The 18,851-nt window shown below is 41.9% G+C and overlaps 1 protein-coding gene across 4 annotated transcripts in view; it reads right to left on the bottom strand.

Annotated features, from left to right (window-relative positions):
• DAAM2 (dishevelled associated activator of morphogenesis 2) overlaps positions 1–18,851 on the bottom strand; it is a 233,666-nt gene that overhangs the window by 204,309 nt on the left and 10,506 nt on the right. For 2 of the 4 annotated variants that reach the window (XM_009685218.2, XM_009685225.2), the window contains exon 1: positions 10,187–10,337. The exons of 1 other annotated variant lie outside the window; for it this stretch is intronic. The gene's annotated coding sequence lies outside the window, so the exon portion shown is untranslated. Of the gene's footprint in view, positions 1–6,683; positions 6,768–10,186; positions 10,338–18,851 lie in introns of those variants that run through there. One more of the 4 variants, XM_068939562.1, reaches the window with a different exon arrangement.

Below are 18,851 nucleotides of genomic sequence, written 5' to 3'. Positions count from 1 at the left end.
AGTGAAAGGGGAAATCTAGTAAAGAGTAAACCCTAGAAAATACACCTTACATATTCAAGCAGCCTGAGCTGTTCCATTACCATTAAATACATAAATAAACACACAAATCAAAAATATATTGGAAAGCATATATCCCAGCTCACACAGACATTTGTAGTTAACAGCAGTAGCCAGCCCGCAGAAGCAAGCCCAGGATTAAAAACAGAAGGATTTTTAATGGAATTCAAAGAGTATTTATCATTTCTTTAGAGGTGCTGCCCCCAATTTGGCATCACATTGCCAAGCTCCCTTTAGCTTCTTTGTGAATTAAGTTTGTTTTCCTGAAAGAGCTATAGAATCTCAAGAGCATAAGACTAATGAGTGCTCAAAGCGAAAAGTGAAGTTTAACTATCTCTCCCATTACTGAGTATCCACGTGATATAGAATTGAACACAGCGTTCCTAGTGCTGTTTCATCATGGCTTAGGGACATACTTCCTCAGCAGGCTATTTGGATCAAAGACTTAAGGCAATATCCACGAAAAAAAAGACAAGATAAAACATAAAGGGGACTTTTTCACCATCTGCTTCCATTTTGGTTTGCTGCACTCTCATGTCACTACATGAGTAAGACGCTTTCTGGTCAACTGGATTTCGTATCATGTGCTTTCATGGGAGTATAGGACTACAAGGCCATCATGTCCTGTTTACTACAATCAAAGACAACTGCATAACAGGTATTCAGTCCAGCAGACTTCACAGAACATTTATTCTAGTACTGTCACACTTTAACATAAGACTTCTCAAATGGCCAGTGGGAGGTAGACTCAAATAAGCTTTCTGACCCGAAGTGATGCAGCCATTTTCACTCCTAGCTTAAAGCAGCTGACAATGACAAATTAGGCATTTCAGTGGACAGAGGCATAGTATCATCTCCCTGATCTCTGACATCAGGTTCTAGAGATGATGATTTAGTCCATTCTTATCTGAATATTCCTGTTCTGTGGATAGAAAATATTTACAGCTAGAGATAATATCATTTTTTCTAAAAGTGACAAAACTCAAAATATTGGTATGTACTCTAAGCGCAGGCTCAAGGTCTGTTTCTTCGGTTATCTCTTTTGACATCTGTTGCAAAAATTAAGGCCAGTAATCAAAAAATTAATCCTCAATTGAGTCTGATAAAGCTGCATTCTTAAACCTCTTTATTAAAAGTACAGTGATATTGTATGAAAATGTTAATATATAATGTCAAGTCACCTCCAGTTTTTATTTACAGTAACTATTTTCTTAGATAAAGGCTCTCATTTCACAGTAGCTTAGCTACACTAACAGATGCGTACATCAGGAAGAGTATGGGACTCTGGAGATGTCCCATTAGATGTGAACATACTAAACATCACTACCATAAGTAAGCAGGAGATGAGGTAGTGAGGAGTTGCTTGCTAAATTTTGCTTCCGTTTAAACATAAAATACGTCATGAAGGGTACAGTTGGACATTTATAGCTTAACACATGTCCCCCAGTAGGTACATGAAGCTATTCTAGATAAGCTCAGACACAGCTGGAAAGCACTTCACGGGTCCCCCAAGAAAAATTTCACCTAGTCAGAAAATGCATCTGTTTTTTTCCCGATAACATAGGAACGGCGAGTGCCAAAGACTGTTACATTTGCACAGACTAACTGCCTCAATCCTGCTGACGATGAAAGGCTAAGGTCAAGCTTTGTACTTCTGTCATTTGCAACACATTTTGGGGCCTCTAAAACAGAGCCAGAAAGATTCACTCATTGGGGTGCCTGACCCTCAGGGCAGTAAAAGTATGAAACAAGCAATAAGGCCAAGTTCATATCTCAGTAGGGCCCAGCTGGAAGGCAGTCCATATTGGCAGGGACCTAGCATGGTTATTACTCTATTCCTGAATAACAGTGCAGGAGGATGCTGACAGATCAGAACACAGGCGAAAACAAAACCCACCAACTGTCTCTCTGTGCGTTCAGCTGTTAGAAATATAGTTTAATTGGCTCCTGCTGTATACACCGCTGCAAAAGTAGCAAAGGACTGAAGTCTCCTTGTGTTTGGTCAAGATCTTGCTTTCTTTCATCTGTTGTGCAGATGCTGATGGAGTCGCCTGCCTGGAGGGGGTCAGGACTCCGCCAAACAGATTTAAACAGGGTACTCACAGTCCAGGCATCCCAGTTTAAATGGTTAGAAGTGACTCAGTGAGAAACCAAGACCGTCTGCACTAACAGATGGCCCCATTCCTGGCAACGCTTGTAAGGAAGAACAATATCCTGGCATACCCTCTCTACAGATGCATGCTGTTTAATCTAACAGCTAAACACATTCTAACTAGTTAGGGCAGATCTCTTACAATCATTATCAATGCTACCTAAGTTTCATGTTCTCAGCGTAGGTGCAAACCTACACAAAGGGTGGAGAGGATGAAGAAGAACTAGGGAATACAACTAGATGCTCTGGGTAGCCAGAACAGAGACATGGAGGAGAAAGGAAAGGGGAGGAAAATACACTATGTGCAGTAGGGTGATATGCTTGCATTCTGGGAAAGGTACAATTTGGTGAATATGTGGTTTGTCTACCGGGCGAGAGGCTAAGGACTACATCATGGTAATGATGATACAATAGCTTTCATTGATTGTTACGGCTTTGTCAAACTAAAACTTCAGAGGACAACAAGATAACTGAACAAAATGCAATGAGTTTATTTAAATGCAAGTACGGACTTCCTGTCAGGCTGCAGGCAACTGAGTAAGCGGTGCCTCAGTTTCCCACAGTACTAAATCCATTAATATTTGTAAAGTGCTTGGAAATTTTCCAAAGGAAAGCACTGAATACGAAGAGTAAATTGCTGAATTTATAAAATATCTTCCCTTATCTTCACATATTTGTACTGCAGAAGACCGCAGACAAGAAACTATTCTCATGGTTTAAGTCCTAGTGGTTGAATGGGAACAGTCCACTCAGATTGCGACGGCTCCATGAGAAATAATCTGGCTAATGAGTATACAATACCCAAAGCATTCAGGACTTGATCTTAGATCACTGGAAAGAACAGAACCTACTCTATTTGTAGGCTGGTGATTTATTTATTGACTGCATGTCAGGAACTGGCTTGCTGTAACACTGTTGGGGAATAAAATAACTTCATACTAGAGGGAAATCATGTTACATCTCTACAAGAGTCCAGGAAACGTCTACACGCTGATCAACAGAGGCAAGGATGCTAATTTATACAGCTCCACAGTAGTTTCATTCCTTCTTGAGAAGATGTTCCCTTTGACCTGAGAAGAAAAGGAGCAGAACTGGCACAGTGACGCAGTGCCACGTGGAATTCCCACACATTTCTCTTACAGCCTTCTGGAAGATTTGAAGGAAAACAGATGACAGTGCAGTACCAACAGCATGCAAACAGATTAATGATTTCTCAAGACCAGCCAGCAACATCTAAAAATAACCTTAACTTTTTAAAAAAGCATGGAGTTTTCTTGGAAAATGGAAGCATATAAAATATTCGCTATTCATGAAAATCTCAGCAACGATCTTACTATCTATGAGTAAGCTTGCTTGAAAACATTTAGAGAAATATTTAAATTCTCATGAAAACGCAAAACATTTCTAAAAATATCTGTGGGGTTTTTCAGCAAATGAAATCCTTTGTGCAAAAAAATTGTGAGTGTTTGTAATCCACTTCTGAATTCGGAAACAGGGAGGACCACAGGTCACTTCGTTTCACTGACGAAAAAATAGAGATGGTGCTAAAAATGAAGGTATAAGTTCTTGTGCATATTCTTGACACTTAAAGGACTCTTTAAAATTTGAATAAATTTGTGGAGGCTTACGATGCATCCAGTCAGGCCCTGCAACCCTTATCTAAGGGATGTAACCATTTCTCCCTTGTACAACAGCTGAAATATCAGAGGATCTTCACAGTGTTTTCTCTTTCAAAGACCACAGGAATATAAAAGTAACTACACGGGTTCAGATCAAAAGTCCATCTAGTCCATTATCCTATCTTCAGTAGTGGTTAGCTGCAGACAGTTAGGGAAAACATATAAAAAGTACCATATATAGTGTGATCCTAGCCCTGCTCAATCCTTTTAGCTGTTTAGGACTTGGTGATGGGAGCACAGCCAGATTATCAAGCTTAATAGCTACCAGTGGACCCATCCTACAAGGTTTTTCATGTCTTCCCACAGCTTTGTCTCAGGAGAAGAGAATCTTGCCACATGATGTTAAAGCCTTGAAATGAACCTTGCATGACATCTTCACAGTGAAACACAACCTTGATTAGGCTAGTTGGCAGAAACGTTCCTTCTCCCTGCAGACTGTGTGTGTGTGTGTGTGTGTGTGTGTGTGTGTGTGTATTTCATTTATGAACATTTCCTGAGAACATATCTTCAGATCAGATTTTAAAAAGTGAAACTGGACCTGACCATTTGTTTCAAAGATAAACATTTTCCTACAAGGTACTGAGTAAATTTCAGTCTGTCAAGACTTCATGGCTCATGAATTCAATTGTTTAAGCAGATAAAAGCATTTCCCCTCTCAACTGCAAACAAAATAAAAAGCCCTCCAAATCAGGCTTGTTCACTGCCTTGAATAATAAAAAGAATCAGAGTAAAAATGAGTGGGTTTTTTTATGTCTCCTTAAAAAAAAAAAAAGTATGAAGGATACGGAAGAAGAGATGTGAGTTGTTGGTGTCAGGGCCCTGAGGGCACTAACAGGCCTTACTGGCCCTGCCCAGCCTCACCTGAGGCCTCCACCCACACAACCTGCCCTATGCCTAGGAGCCCATTTCAGCTCAGCCCTGGGCCTCCAGGCCCTGCCTGAGCTCCTTTGGAGGAGTACCAGGCTCTATCTCACCCATAGTCATACCCATCCCCGGCTATGGACCCCTCTGATCCAGACCCTGACCCACAAGCTGGCTTCTAGGCCTAACCTTGGACCTGCCTGGGCCTGATTCTGACCCTGACCTGTGGATTGACTCCCTGGCTTGATTTCGGACCTGCATCATCACCACAGACTTGCCTGGAGATCTAAATTCTCGGTTGAACCTGGCCACAATCTCTGGGTCTGCCCTGCTTTCCTTGACTGGCTACCGCGGGACTGAGGATTGGCCAGTGAGGCCCCTGCCCTGACAGCTGTGTCATCGCCCTCAGCTCCCAGCTTCATATCCCTTAGGGAGTAGCCAGCCCTTGCTGCTCCCTGAAAGCTGGGTCCCACAGATCAACTTTACACCCGATTCAATGAAGGGCTGGGCTGGCACGTGTGTTGTCTGCATTTAAGTCATCTTGTGACACCGTGAAGAGAAAGACACTCCGAACAAAAACAAATGCGAACTTCAAAGCTCTTGAGCAGAATATCAACCTCAGCGATTACTCCTTTGAGGCCAGCAAAACTGGGAAGTGAGCAGTTATCAGGGAGGGAATCTATTCCTTCCTTGTTGCCAAAGTTTTTCCCAGTTCCTCAAGGATACCTCTGTTTCCCTTTTCCCGCAGTCTAAGCACATCCTTCTGATTGCCAGCTCCCACTCCTTAAATTCCAGCAAGCCTTCTGATCACCTCCCTTTCTTATCTACTTTCTTCTTTCTACTTTAAGTCTCCTAATTCCTAACTCCAGAGAAACAAGGTCGCTGGTATAAGTATGCAATACACTCAGAATAACTTTTTGGCTAAATGCAAAGTCCACATGAGCTCTCTTGGTTGGTTCATTACTCCATACTGTCCCAATTCCAGAAAACTCCTAATATTGGAAGACATTATCTGACCCCAGAGACCACCCAGACAAGCCAAAATCTCAGTGTTGAAACACCACGTGGAAAATACTTTGAAAATTTAAGTCTACCATGGAACATGAAATTAGGGCACATACAAACTGGACATAAAGCCTAAGGGAAATATTCTGTAGAGGAAAGCCTGTTTGACCATTACCAGGCCTAGATTTATTAACATACAGCACTAAGAAGGCTTGAGGCTACACTGCCAATAGCACTGCTCAGTGCGTGATGTGTTCATGGTTATGTGGCTGTATGGTTCTCAGCAAAACAAAGCTGGACACATCTTGGACATTTCAAGAAAAACAGAATACGAGTACAGGACTGGCATTCCAAAGCTCACGGGAGCTTCTGGCACCATAGGACACAATTCCTCTGTGACTTCTATTGCTGTAAATAAGGAGTAACTCCACTGAGTTACGCTGCTGTAAAAAGCACGTGAGAAGAATCAAACCCACTGTACAGATTTGTCCAAGTCAGTTGGCCAACATTTCAAAAGCAGCTTATAATTTTGGTCATCTCAGTTTTCAAGTATCTTGGTACTTTAATAGGACACTAAAAATAAAGAGCCAAAATTACAGGTCACTTTCCACAGCCTGGGCCTCAGTTTCTCTGGATCAAATTCTAATATGATTTGAATTTACTTACAATTGAAATCTGGAATAAGTTTCTTGAACAAAAGACTTTTGCTAGTATGAATAAGAGCAGACTTGAGCTGTCTGTGCCTGAGGTCACTTTTTACCAGTCTGAAGACCCTGGGCCAAATCTGAAGATGCAGGGCCAAATCCTTAGCTGGAATACGTTTGATATAGCTACATGGGAGGCCCCACACCTATTTACACTGGCTGGGAATCCATCCTGATAAAGCCCATTTACCTAATTTACATAGCACTATGGAATTTAATACCTACACAGAGCTTGGAAGACAACAAGTCCTCAGCCTGATAATGACTCAGAGTAGTGCCAAACAGGAGTAAATCCACTCTTAAGTAAAACTGCAGAAAGACAAAAAATGAATTAGATCTATTGCATGTTAGTATACATACTGAGTCCTACTATCAGCTTGCTGCAAATATATCAGTTCAAAGGAGTACGATATTAGACAGTGGGATAGGTGAAAGGAAAAAGCTGCAAGAAACACCACTATCCACCATAAACACAATGAAAAGCATAGGAACAGACATGCATACTGTTTCATTCAATCAAAAACAGAGCAGCCAAATTTCTTTTGGTTTAGGAACATGCTGTGCTTGCCTGGGGGCTGCAGGGGCAGGAAGGGGGAGAGGGTCAGATCTCCATAGGACTGACCTGGGTTTGAAAAGTCACACTAATTAAAGAGCCGAGAGCCAGATCTCCCACACATCCTTTCCATAAATGTCAGGAAATGGTGTCCCCTGATTGCTCAACAGCTAGGTCAGATGGCTGTCCTGGAATGACTAGATGTGTTTCTGGGATTACACTGGACCTTGGGGGAATTTTATGGCAAGTAAGGCAGATGGAGCAAAATCAGAAGTATCTGGGAGATGCCTTCAAGAGGCTGTTCAACTCCAGCAGTATCAGACTGCCAGTACATCACAGTCAGTGCACGCCAGGACCAGACTTGGTAAGCAGAAATTTTGCCACTGAGTTCAAGACGAACAGAACGATCTCCATTACACATAAGGAGCACAACTAAAATAAACAGCAGGGATAGCAGCTGACAAGGGATACAGTGTGGTAAAGCCACTAAGATATCCAATCTGCTTACTCAGCTCTGTGAAACCATGAGACTGCACTTCATAACACGCAATAAAGACTTTTAAAACCTCAGGGTTGCACTGTGACTGCCATAAGCTCTAACAGGGAATTGCCTCTGTTCTACAAAGCAAAACTGAAAAAACATCTGCCCTGTCCTCATTGTGTCCACTTTCCAAGCTCTCCCTTGATCAGTGCCCACCAATGGAAGAACTAACAATTATCTTGTTGGTATAACCTCCTGCAAGCTCAGGGATGCTGAGAGATAGTGATGCATTCTTGAGATACCATATTTATCTCCTGTTAGATCTGTAGCTCTTTTTCCCAGTCCTCCTCCTATCCTTCCCTCTAGCGTGTAACTTTCCCCCTGAACTGTGGCTAACAGCCCAAAAGCCCACAAGGATTTTCCAAACTTGCAAATCCCTGCAGGTAGTGTCACTCCTTAGTGGGATGCTGAGGTGGGGGACAGAGAGAGAAATAGCAAGACAGAAGGGAAGCAGTCCGTTTAATATACCTCAAATCTGGAGTTATCTCCTCCTTAATCCCTCTCCCTGCTCTCCCACTTTTCACTTAGTCCCAGATAATCCAATATTGCCTAATGCATTTCAGACAGCCTAACTGCTGAACCAGGTAAAATTATCTGTTGCTCCCACACAGTTGTCTTGGCTGTGACAGCTCTCAAGCTTTTATTGAGGCAAACAGGTTCCTAAAAAGTTACTAACTTTTTAAAGCAATTTTTTTCTTTCATATTGCCAGCCAATGTGATTAGGCTGTTCCTAAGAAATTGAAGCAGCTTCTTGGAAAATAAGCTGCTGGGCTACTGGAAATACAACCTAATTAGAAATAAATAAAGAACACAGAGTGGATTCTGATATGTCATGGTAGAGCAGCCCAAATCCCATACCAAGACTTCCAAGACCGGAGACTTCACTTCCAGTATACACCCCTGCAAGATCTGGCTCTGAGAACACATATTCCCTTACACCCACAAGCAGCACGGCTGCATTTTCTCCAGCTCAATCTAGCTTGCTTTGCATGGCATCGCATCACTCAGCAGGGATTAGCCCTTGAACATCTGCCCAGTAAAAGCTACCCCATTACATTAACCAGTACAGGAGCTGCATCAACCAATCAGGCATGGAAAGGGACACTTCCACATTTGCTCTCAGCACAGCAAAGCAGATCTGCCCAATTTTATTTAGCAGGGGTGACCCTTGCAAAACTCCTCCCTCCTCATCCTCACCTCTCCTCCTTTACTCCCTGCTGCAGCAACCCACTCTGCCACCCTCAAGAAGAAAAATATTTGCAGACTTATTTCATTACCAAAACAATTCAGCCCAGGGAGCACTGACTCACAACAGCCTCTCTTGTGACTGCTTGTTGGCTGAAGCCAATTACCAACAACACAGCACACTATATTGTGCAATTCACATGGCTGCTGCTACTCGGCTCAGCTTTGTGTTTATGTTCAAGGGCGTCATCTCTCCTTCCAGCACCTGCAGTGCTGCAGAGTTTTCTAAAGTTTCAAGTGGTCGCTTAAGGAAGTTAGCCTCGCGCAGCAGGCATGAAACTCTTCTATCTGCCTAGGGAAAAGAGCTGTTTCCATCTTGAGTCTGATCAGAGAAAGTGCCACTGAGGAGTAGAGTTGCCACCAGGGCTGTCCCCAAAACTGCTCCCATTTCTGCTGGGGGAGTGAACAAGGGATAACCACATGGGAGAATGTGGAGGGAAGTAAGGCTAATTACAGGAATGATACACAGCATTGAACTTTAATTGTAAATAAACACAGCTGAGCGTCCCCAGTGAAAACATCCCCTTACTGTGGGGCAGGCTTGGGAATCTCCGGCCTGCTGAGGTAAAACAAACAAAAAAAACAGTATATATCACTAGATTTCCTTGGAGCTTGCACCTCTGCAGCTTTTTCACAGGGAGACCCTCCTTTCTTTCCAATAGCTGCCTCCTTCTGGAATGACCTGTCACAGCTAGTCTCTGTACGTGAGAGACACCTGTTTCATCTGCAGAAGTAGTAGGCTTTTTGGGAGAGCCCTTAGTACCAGGCTAGCACCGGCCTGACGCACCAAGTGTGACAGACTTAGAGAAGGATTACCCCATACTCCTGTTAGAATCTGCTACCATCAGTAGCCTGGAAAATAGTATGGGATAGGACTTCACTGTTAGGGAGTCAGAAGACTGCCTGTCCTCCCCAAGAGGAAAGAGGAATTACTGCTCAACAGGACAAGGGATTAAAGAGTTAAAAAACAAATCTTGTATTGTGAAATGGTCTAAGGAAGTTGTTCTTTGCTCTGGGCTTACTTGGGATTTTGCTGTCCTGCTACCAGAACACGAAGAGCTGAATTTCAGTTAATTTTTTAGCCTTCCAAGATACATCATTTCTCCTCTCTCTCCTTCCCCCTTGCACTCAAACACACACATACCCCCATCCATATACAGAATGGTGCAAAAGCCCGTACTGTTAGCCCCTGTGCATATCTTTGGGAGAAGCAATCAAGACAAACCTGAATCCTGTGGGCTGCCAAGCTGGCTTCAGGTTGTTTCAGAAGAGAAAAAAAAAGAAAAGAAAAGAAAAGAAAAGAAAAAGAAAGGCAAACAGTGCTTGCAAGGATTCATCCTTGAAAGCAAGCAAAAACATGAGAAGAGTTGCTGCAGCAGCTGCACTTACACTGTAGTGCCCATGTCTCTGCGCAGTTCCCCCCCGGTTCTGCAGTTCTATAATCCACACAGAGAAATGCCTGTGCTGCTCCTCTCGCTGGCTGTACTGTACTGGGACTGGAACTGCTGCTGTTTTCACTTTCAGACCAGCCTCTCTCTCCAAATCCTCTGACGTCAGACAGCCTCTAACAGATATTTATGGCATGAATGGTCTAAAAATTTCTCTAGGTAGAGCCTAGATTGCAGTTCTTGGTGATTTGCAATTTTTGCACTTTTGGATGGAAAATTCCTCCAAAAGAGGTCAGGGAGGAAATGGAGGGGAACTACAGTTGTGGCTGTATAAGTCTCTCTGGCAAAGGACAATCCCTGTTCTTTTCTGCTCATTGTGTATTATACCCACACCCAGGATGTAACTATCTGCCATGTGAGTCCCCATTTGGAAAGTAGTATTTTCAAACCTTTCAGCTGCAAACGTGCAGTACACAACTACTGTTCTCATCAAGCCTGGCAAAGAAGCCTGCCTGCCTGCCTGCCTGCCTGCCTGCCTGCCTGCCTGCCTGCCTGCCTGCCTGCCTGCCTGCCTGCCTCTTATCTACCCCCTCCCCACACTCCTGCTCCACAGCCCTCTGCTGTGTCTAGGCTTTGACTGAATTTAACTGAAAGAAGAGCAAGATATCCTTTCATAAGCACCTTTTCCACATCCTCTTTCAGTTTCTACTAACCCCTTTCAGCTGTAACATTTTCCCAGGCACGTGGGTCAGCCTCCATCCTAACTTCAAAACACCTTTTAGAAGTCATCTCACCTCAGATGAATCCCAGGTCAGAAAACTCTTTTGATCTTTGATCTCTATTCTGTTCTATGTATTCACATCTCTATTTCTGTTATTTCTTTGGTACCTGCTCACTTATTGCACAGAATGACACACTTTACCTGCTGTGAAAGCCACTTACAGTGTTACATAAAAGAGATGTCAGAGCAAAAACTGAAGGAAAAGTATTAGCATTAATGTTAAGCAGCGCTTAAAAAGCAAAATGCTCTCATGGTATAATCCTGCTAAGGCAAGTGGCAATCAGTTTGGACTGATAACACCTCTTTGTTCTGCATTTAGAATCTGAGATTAACTATAGGCCTGTAAGTATCAACAGTCCCATCTAAGATATGAGGAACCTAAGGCCTGAGAGTGGAGTGATAAATTCTGAAAGTCCTTCAGTGAGCCTTGTCTAATTTCAGAGCTCTTTAAGAAATTCAAAACTTGTTCAACATTTTCTGGAGTCTACAAGTGTACTTTTGTACTAGCAACTATTTTTGGGGTGTTTTTTTTATAGCTCTTTACTTCCATTTGTAAACAGATATAAGAAAGTGTCTTGGTACCACTTTTGGAGATGCAAGTGCTATTTCAAAATGTAAAGCCAAGGTTTTTTTTTTTCCTCTACGACTTACTGGCAGAACAAATATACCATTTGGAGCTGTGTTAGTGATTAGTTTTTTTGTTAAGTATATGTTTTCTCTCTTCTGCTCCACTATCACTGTATTTGGAGCTAGAGTAAGGGCTGTTTGAATTCAATATGAATCATCTGATTAACTTCAAAAGGCTGCAAATCAATCTCACTCTGATAATTATCTAATGCCAGCTAGACTATGACCAAAAACCTTGAGGTAAAATCCAGAAAAAAATTGTGCCTCTAAAAAAAGATTTCTACCTTTGTACTTAAAAAATGGGTCTAAGAACCTGGTAGATTCAGTAACAAGAAACTGTTCCAAGCCCCAAAGCACTATTTCGTCGAGCAAGGGAAACAAAATGTTTTCCTATTAATGAACCAGTTTGGATGATGCAATCGAAGCAGTGAACAAGTAGGGTGGTTCTCCCTTCTGGCTATCAAATTTGCCACGTGTCTTGTAAAGATCAGCGAATTGAGAACATGAGCGCCTTCCCCTCCTCCTCCAGTCACACCGGATACTACTCAAATGCAAGATCAACCATAGAGTTAAGCTGCTACCTATTGGCAGCTTGTCCTATAGATATCTACAGGGAACTCTGACAGCAGAGTGATTCAGGGTTTCTCTGGTACCCTACAGAGGTAGGATACCAGAGCTGCTTGCTGTAGGTAGCTCTACTTCAGAGCAGCTTTCGCTGACTCAGCTCCTGCAGTTTACAAACCCTTTAAAGCCCAGTAAAGGCTCCTGTTGTTTGCTGAAGATGAGACAGCTATCCATGATTCCTGCTTTCTCTCTTTAATTTATAAAATTACATTACGTTGTACTCCCGAGAGAGCAGGAAAAGAGGAACAGTGTAAATCCTGACTATTTCATAGAAGTAATGCATTAATAAACACAGCCTGTCTTGGAGTGTGACCCAGTTACAAATGGGATTTATTTCAAAAGATTGAAATCCTCTGTTTACCACACATGATACGGACAATGACACGTAAAGTTGCTATTAACTTGTGTCCCAGTAGCACACTTCATTTCTGTCCTGTAGGGACATGCCTCATAAAATGCAGCTGGCTCAAGTGTACCAGGCAGAACTTCCATCCCTGTCAGAAGTGTTACAGCATTCCAGCTACTGCAGATTTAAGACAACACCTCCGTGAACTTGTTGCATTTCCTCTCTGGAAATGAATGGGAAGAATAGCCAGTTCTGTATGGTTGTATGTTCATAACCTTTGCGCTGAATCACATGAGACTCTTCCACAAGACTCAACAGGAGCCCTTTGTAGAGCACAACACCACAGTATGAAGAGGATAAAGATCCCATCTGCGGACAATCTGTAGTCTTGTTTCCAATACAGAAGAACTAGCGCCCTCTCTAGTGGACTGGCAGTATGCATGCAGGAGCACTATTTGCTTTATCTTAAACGCTCTTTATTTATAACAGTACTTCTCCCAAAAGATACTAGAAACTGGCGCTTTTGGAGGTAAAAAATCAATCTCATGCACAGGACCAACCCAAGCACAGGCATTACTCAACCCTAAATACCAGAAATCAGAGAGAGACCCTCTGCATTAAGGTGAACTTCATCACTCGTGCATGACTGACAAAACAAGAGAGCATGTGTCCCCCGTATCAAGAATAGTCTCAATACATATTCACATGCGCAACTACAGCACTCTAGTTGTCAGCCCTTTGATGCTGCTTAACAAAAAAACTAAACCAAAGGAAATGAAACCACATTCAAATATCATTCTTGCTGCCATAGTGGAACAGACTATTTGAGCTCCCTAGTCCAGTATGCTGCCTCCAGCAGTGGTTAAATACCTGATGATTCAGAGCACGAAGAGTGGAAAACACAATACACCTAGTCAGCTGTGAGATGGAATACTACATATGAGCTGGGGGGAGAACGGAGAAGAGAAATTCTTTCTTGAAGCCCACAGTTGATCAGTTTACACCCTGAAGCACAAGGTTCTTTCGGATGCTGTTTTTTTCCCTTGCACTAGCATTGCTATAAATGTTATTTCTGCATATATTTCAGTTTGGCAGTCAGTCAGATTTTTTTTCCAATCCACTGAAGTCAGGAAATGCAGTTATGGCATATGTTCAAAAGAATAGCACACACCAAAGCCTGCACAGAGCTCTGTTTTTGTCCAGAGATGCAAACAGCCTTGGCAATAGTTTTTAAATCCATCAGGTGATTTTCCTTTTATTTTGTAAGACAGAATTCTTTCTTCTATGCACTTTTAGCCTCCAGATTTAATTCCCCACTGCTTTGACCAGAACAAAACCGTTTACAGATCTCCTAGATGTTTTCATTGCCAGTGCATGAAAGTATCATGGCCTACTAGGTGCCAGCAAAGCGGATTATGTAATGGAGAGGGAGGCTGGTGCTGTGCTGCAGATAGGGATGCACCAGCGAGGACCATTCTAAGATGTCGCCACAGCTTGCTATGTCCTGTACAAGGGACTGTACCTTGCACATCAGGTAAGGGGAAAGAAGGCACGTTCCAGTGCTGTACTACACTGTACCTGAGATGTCCCTTTAGCCACACAGGATCCGGCAGAGAAGGGCAAGTGTTCGAGTGCCATAACCAATGCATGATACTAGATAAGCTTGTACTTACAGCTAGGCAATGGAATGACAGAATTTTACGCTCAGTTTCCTCCAGTATCAAAGTCAGCAAAAGTCAAGAATCAGGGGAGAATGAGGATCACACATCTGAAGGACTGCTTCCAATTAAAAGCAGTGCAGTGGTAGAGTAAGACTTACAAAGCTGGCATCTCTGCAGCACGCTCCTGAGGCTGAACTCAGAGACTGAGGGACAGACTGAGCTCCTCAAACTAAATTTAGCAATAGTCCTAGACTTTATGGAGTGTACTTGTACGTGGGGGCAAACAGAGGGCAGCACGCACTGAGCGCACCCTGCCCTGGCCACTGGCAGCACAGGGGGCAGGGAAGAATGAGCTCTGTCTCACACAGGGAGTTGTGGCTAGGTTCTGACTCCTTTGCACCACTCAAGTGGACCAAAGAGAATTGAGTGGGCCAGATAATTTGGGCAGTTGTAAACTAAAATTGTTCTGCAGATACATAATACCAGAATTAAACAACATTTTTGTAATACATCACAGCCCGATTAGCTATTCTCAGAGCTAGCTAACATTCATTTTATTTTCCACCAAAAACTATATAGTGAATTCAGGTTAACCAGGGTCCTTTGAGAGTTTTGTGGACCATACTTTCTTGGCTTCCTTCACACACATGCTGCATTGAACACTCTTAGAGCACAGATGCTTCAAAGAAGTCAGAGAAACAGCTTTGGGGAGAAAAAGAACCACAGCACACACACACACAGGACAACCATGCAGACAGAAGTGCCACCAACGATATGCCATATTAACTGCAATCATTATATGTTACAAAACATCAGGGAAGTCTGGTTTGGAAGGAGAGTTAAATCATGTGGACTGTATCAAATTTAAGTGTCTTGACTGGCACCATTTTTTTCCTTTCTTTCCTAGACGTTCTCTCTTTTTGCAAAGGATTTATTTTTAAAAGACTCCAGGAAGCCAAGAGAACCTATTAGACTAGCAATTATCCTGAGTCACTTCCTACAATGGTTTAAAACAACTTTTCAGAAAATCTTTTCTTTGGGCGTGGTGCAAATACATCAGTGGCCCACAGAATTGAACCAGTAAACCTGAAAGGAGTGACAATCTATACCTAACTACATTATATTTTTCATAATATTAAGAGAATGCTAAAGTTGGAAGATCAAATATTGGAAAGTGACAGATATCAAAATTAAAGCAACCCCTGCAAACTTATGTCAAACTCATTATGATGCGGATATATTTATCCACTATCCATGCAAAACAGCTGTGGTAGAATATGGGATGGGACCCAACTCCCTGCATTTTAGCTCAAGACATTTAGCTCAAGACAATTCTTTTTCTCCTTCCAGCTTGTACTATAGCTGATGTGTGTCCAGGGCAAGGAATGAAGCAAGTATCAAAGAAATATGACTATGCAACCAGAAGTTGTGTTCTAATTTTGTCACATCCACACATCTAGGTGCTTTGGTTTACCAATGCTTACGCTCTTTACCATTGTTCTTTGCATATCATTTGTTGATTAAAGAAAAAAAAAAAACAGTACCAGTTCTAAACCTTCTGCTCATGTCATCATACTGAATTTATGAGTTATCAGCATTATCTCTGAAGTCTCCTAAATACAGAAGTTCTACTCTACTGCTATCCTCTTGAGGAATAGCCATTTCAAGATGTGACTTCTATGACTGTGTCTTTTGGGGCAGGCATAAAAATACAATGAAGTTCCTTAGCGTTTCTGAAGAAAAGTGCTTCTGAAGCACAGTACAGTCTTATGGTCACAGGCATAAAGGCTTGACGTGCCCTTTCTTGGAAGACATAAACAGCAGAGACTGTTAATGTCTGAGGCACAGGTTTTATCACCAGCTCAGTCAAAAGTGATTTTCTAGGATCTTAGCTGCTATTGACCTTGCCATGCTTCAGGATAGTGTCTCACAGGATCAGGTTCTTTGTGTCTGAAGTGCAGCACACAAAACAATGAAACACAAAACAAAGTTATGACTGTCCCTAGGAGAAGGGACAAATTCTACTACCATATTATTTTCAAAAAGACTACACAGTCAGGACTCAAGTCCCCTGAGTACAAATATGGGCACAAATCAGTTTTGTATCCTCCTGAAGAGAGAATAAGACAGTTGCTAAGAAGTGCCTTGCAGGCAGCTACAGATACTGGCTGAGCTTTGCTGAAGACGCCGAGAGTGGCAGTGGGTTAACAAAAAGGTCTAGATCTGAATTCCAGTAAGCAGGAACAACGTTCTGGAAGGATTTAGCCCATTTACACGAGCTCCGAGTTTGGATCCTTTTGTCTCATTGTCTTCAAACAGCAGCAGATGCAGAGACAAGAACTAAGCAGAGGAAACTTAAAAGAACTTGAACTGTACGCAAGAAGTCAGGGGACTTAAAATTGTCCCTGCAGCTCAAGAGGAACAAGAAATATCTCACAAGAGTAAGTGCAGGATTATTCAATGGGATGTCAATACCATTTGACACAATAAAAGCCCATCCAAAACTTCACCAAACCCTGATGAGCTGGAAATTCTCAAAAATAAACCAGAGTCAGAGTTCTCATGTGTCTAAGCCTGCTGATCTCCTGAATTCTAGAGCATGTTCCTTAGGGTCCCAAGGCTGTTTGAAGTACATGAAATTGGGATGCTCAGCATATTCTAAGACCAAGATACAACTTTTTGCAAGTGCGCTACAAATTAGTGCACTTTGTTATGATATAGTCATTTACAGAAGAGGACAGGCCATTTATCAAAATTAGCAGTGGTGAACTAGTCCAGATAAATCTTTCATCTTTCATTTCCTTTGATTATTTCCAGAATAGATTAAAAGATGACAAATGTGTTATTTTATAGCATTTTGTGTCATTTTATAAAATGTTACATCATAGAAATTGTTATTAGGAGATTCTTGTTCTGACTAGGTACAGAAATTAAATGAAATCTATAAGTATTTCATGTATTTTTTTCAGATGAAGGTGTAACAATGTAATCACATTTGGATCAACTTACCCAAGGCATGAAAATGACAGTGTAAAACACATACATAGGTTTTCGTCTCTTTGACGAGAGTACTTCATTTCTCTCTGCCTGCTTCTTCATCTGTACAAAATGTGTATTACAGAATTGAGTGCTTGACATGGATACCATGAGGTCGATCTCCTTCTTCTTTGTAAAGACCTGTGAGCTCCTCAGATTGGAAACATTGAAGAATAACAAATTTTTCTATTAGGTGCTTCTGTCTCTGATAAACAGATACTAAGGAGATGCTGAAGAACAAAGGTACATGAAGACTCTCTTCACTTTATCCTTTTTTGTTTACAGGTATCTGATTTGACAGGGTTTCAAATAATTTATTTCATATGGCTAAAGACAACAACTGCGCAACTATTTTAGAAGGGTGTGCTTCTTCAGTACCCTGATAGCAGAAAAATTCTTTCAAGTAATACAGCAAATACTATCCTGGGTGCACGTCATGTGTTAAACTAACATAAGTTACATGAAATTAGTTTACAGAAGAGGGAACACTACTATGAATGTAATCACAAAAGTCTCTCTACACTTTTTTGATTTGGGATGCCAAATTCCGATAGGAAAGATGCATGCTCAAGGAAAGCATCAGAAAGGTCAAAGTAGTCAAATGGATACAAAAAAGGAGATGCTGCTTTCCAGAAACTATACTTACTTAAACTGTTCTCATCAAAGACACAAGTGCAGCAGGTAATAACAGTGAAACCTACTAATCTCTCTTAATGCAAGTTCCAAAATGCACAGGAAGTTCATAATTTTTGCTTTGATGAGGAAAAGGCTGCCAAGTTATGCACAGCTTAGTCAGGCTCTCTACAGTTCTCTGCACCGTCTACAGTAGCGTGCTTTCTACAGTACTGAACTCTGCAAATTTCTTCCTGCAGGACATCGATACAATGGAATGAGATGCAGGTGCAGTGCCACAGAATGTGGAAAGTCTCTGGACCTTCTGGTCCACACTGCCATGCAGATGGACAAGCACAGGTACCCCTGCAGCACAGGTACCCCATATTATTCTTCTCAGCAAAGGATGGCAGAAAAGATTGAATTTCATTTTACTTCTGAAAAAACACTTACTGACATCATCAAAAATATTTTATATCAAGACTGAGAGTTTTATGACTGGGAGCTATTTCTTCATAGTTGAATGAACGCTGGTCTCAACAGCAAGCAAGAAGATGGTTACCTAAAGCTACCAGATATTACTAACAATGAAAAGCAAATTTTTAATCATAAAACATTAGTATCTTAGACTTGTCAAATTCTTTACATAGATACAGCTCATTTGATCAATATTTTATTGAAGAATGAGGAGGTTAAAATGGAAAGATGCCAGAGACTGAGACATTCCACCCAGTGATTTGGGCCAGGCTGGAGTAACGGATGGATGTAGATAAAACTGTAAGGGTAACACATTCAGGACTAAGAGATTAAAGTTAGAGGCTACACTCGATTATGTCAGGAACTCCAAACTGCAAGCTGGAGGGGAGCAAAGAAAAGGCAGGGCTTCAAGCAGTTCAGGCCATGAGTACCGAGAACCCTGGCTGAGCGTGCAGAAACATAATTCTGGTGGAAAATTCTGGGACACAGCTATGAAATAAGA

Source organism: Struthio camelus, chromosome 3 (genome assembly GCF_040807025.1).
Source record: "Struthio camelus isolate bStrCam1 chromosome 3, bStrCam1.hap1, whole genome shotgun sequence".
In the NCBI taxonomy this organism is placed as follows: Eukaryota; Metazoa; Chordata; class Aves; order Struthioniformes; family Struthionidae; genus Struthio; species Struthio camelus.
Note: the sequence above shows the minus strand (reverse complement) of the source record. Positions and strands in the feature narration are given on the sequence as shown.